Genomic DNA, 3,396 nt, shown 5'->3' with positions numbered 1-3,396 from the left:
AATACGTTTTACATACGTTATTACGATTACATCGTGTTTAATGTATAAGCACAGTATTACTGGAAAAAGGACAGAGAAATTTGAAATTTCCGGTTATAAATTGACAGGGAATATTGTATTTTCTATGAATATAGTAAAACATATATGTTAATATATTAATTTTTTTGTGTAAATGATTTCTACGTGTAAAAAATTTCTAGCTAAATTATCCAACGAAATTTGTATGTGTGATAATTCTTAGTAATCAACTACGGATATTGTTCGATACATGTATAACAGGTTTTTGATTCAACACACACACATATCATAGATAATTAGAATACTCTATAACAGTTCAGAGGTCAATTGTAATTTATCTTCAATTGAGGTTAATCGTCGTAATACCCGGATTCAATACCTGACGGCAAGAGCTCAATCTCCGTAATTAATTGTGAAATGCACTTTACAGAGGAAGAGAGAATAAATTTCCTAAAAAAATATTTAAATATCACATTTCACGTGGTTTGCTATCGATTATAAAACGTAAAAGCACTGGCATATTAAAAGATATGTTGTCTTTTATTGTTTGTTTTTATCTAAATTATATAGATGTTAATAATAATCTATATATAGTATATAAACACATTTAATCTACATATATGCAGTGACTAACTACTGATGGATTTAAATATAAGATAAGAGTTTAATTTTGCATATATATTTTATATAAAGAATTAAAAATTGCATTTCTTTTTATGAGTCTTAAAATTTTGTGAGAGAAATTTATTTTTTGAAAATGATATTTTTGATAAGAATAAATGAATAATTTGCTTTTTCCAGTTTTATACGACCTCATATTTTAAGTTATATGAATGAAATGTTGTGTATAGATATGATCACACATATGATGATTTTTTGATAATTTGTACCAGCACAGTTAATATCTTATAAAATATTTAATGTTATTTAAATATTGATCAAATCTAATGTTTTTAATATTTATATAGTAGTATCAGAAAATTTTTGATAAATGGAAAAATATTTTAATATACACGTTTAAATTTGTTAAACGCAAAATTTTTTATGTTTTTATATTTATTTTGAAGAGTGATTCGATCAAAAATCTATATCTCAAAATTAAATCTATACTATATAAAACGCAATTTTTTTACTAAATATACATTTATAAGAAGAGTTACATTGCATTATAATAGTAATAGTAGCAATTTAATATTATACAATTGTTTAGAGTTATTTTGATGCATTTTTCATTGCTAGATGCAGTCATATTATCAAGTCTAACCAAACAATGATTTTTTCTACTTTTGCAGTTGCAGACTTTTTCTTTATCGCGATATATGGTAGAAGCACGGCATGGTATGTAATTCATGTGAGCCGTTGCAATGAACATGGTCCATATCTATTCGTAGTAATATTTTGCTACGTTTGTTCAGAGCGCTTTTTAGTACGAAAGAAGTTCGTACAGTCAGTGCTCGCATAAAAATAAAATACGAATACGATAATTTTTGAAAACGCAGGAAGATAAGCGGTTGCGTTCGCCCAAAACAGTATCGAGAAAAAATATCTAGGATGTTTTTCGTGCAGATTCTCTCCGTTTTATTCATATTTTATAGGCATCCCCGGCTCGTGGAAGTAAAAGCAGTACGCTTTTAGAAATATAGTTCCTGCGATTTAAATCCAGATTGCCACACCGAGGAAGCTGGATATCAGTGTACGTTTGTTTACTTGTTCCAGCTGCGAAAGTGTTTCTTCGCAGACATTCATCCATAAAAACGCATCATTCCATGTGGCTTTTGAGAATTAATCTCTAGAAAATATCATCCGTTGCATCAATCTGCAATATTCGCCTTTAAAAAAATCACTTTTAAACTTTACTTCATGAAACGTCCGGAAAATTCTTTTAAATACTTTTCTTTTAAATACGCACATTTTCCTCATCTCCATTTTTTCTATACACATCACAAAAAGATGACACTCTTTTAAATAAATGCGTACACATGTTCACAAACATACACACACATGTATACACGTATAACGCGGGAAATGAATTGAGACTTTAAACAAACTCACAGAAGAAACAAAACTCAACGACCACTCTACGCGAGCTGACTTCCTTCGGAGCTTGTATAATGAATTTTGGAAAAGGAACTCCCTATCGGTATTTTTGCTCTTTGTCCTACACTTTTCACGCTCTTTGACTCTGAACAAGGTAGAAAGAGATCGATACCGCATAGTTACATGTATTTTGTCAGCAATCATTTTCTCTGCCGCTAGGACCGGAGGGCTCCTTTTCTCTCTAAAAATACTCTGACGAGGTATACTGTCTAAGTAGTCTCGCTCGTCCTTTTTATTCATCCCGCTACGTTGCTTTTACTTGTTATTAAAATGGTGAATAACGACGATGCGACATTGCGCGGCGAATAAGAAATTAATTTTCTTCTCCTCCTGGGTATCTCAACTCGCCTCTCGCAGGCTAATCCGATCGCTAATAGACGAGCAAGCCACTCAACTTTATAGTTACAAGCGTAAACTTCATCAGGGGATTCCGATTACTTTTCACGGTAACTGCTAGCCGACGCTTCTACTTGCTTTTTTCTACGTGCTTCACTCGACTTCCGCAGTGTTGCCTCCTTTTTTTTTTCCTTCAATTCTCGTTCCTTCTTCTCGCGTTTGCCGCTTCCTTCAATTTCACACTTGCCCTTTCTGCACTACCACTATCTCTCTTCCTCGCACAAGAAATGAGAACTGCCTTTATTACGAAGGTAGAAATGGTATGAGCTAGAGCACGCAGCGGAACTCAACAAGTTAAAAACTGCAAGTTTGTTAATTAATATAAGTAATTCTGAGGTAGTCGCTAGTACATTGTTTTCTCTATGTTATTTTGATAATTTGACCGTATACTTTCATCCCGACATTACGCTAATTTGATAATTAATAATTTAGATATCTACCTCCAACTTCGCAGTTGTTGGAAATTGTTAGTAATGCCGGGGGCGATCGAAATAATTAAATCATAATATGCTGCATTGCTATGTGTAATTTAATGGGTTTGGCATAATTTAATTCTCAAATGTGTAATTAATAATACATCGACGATATCATTTGTTAGGTAACTTTTCGTTAGTTGTAGATCTTCGATTAAATGATCATACGTATAGTTTGCGTAATGTTATTATGTAACAGTACATGATAACTGCTTTTACGTCGTGTTTATCACGTGGACGAGTAATATCGTATATTTACTATAATATTTTACAGAAATCTTATTATAGACTTGGTGAGATATTTCGAATTTCAACTTCCGAGAGAGAGAGAGAGAGAGAGAGAGAGAGAGAGAGAGAGAGAGAGAGAGAGAGAGAGAGAGAGAGACACTCTCTAATATATAGTAATAGATAT

The sequence above is a fragment of the Trachymyrmex cornetzi genome, unplaced genomic scaffold, assembly GCF_001594075.2.
Source record: "Trachymyrmex cornetzi isolate Tcor2-1 unplaced genomic scaffold, Tcor1.1 scaffold422, whole genome shotgun sequence".
NCBI lineage: Eukaryota > Metazoa > Arthropoda > Insecta > Hymenoptera > Formicidae > Trachymyrmex > Trachymyrmex cornetzi.
This window is presented reverse-complemented; position numbering follows the sequence as displayed.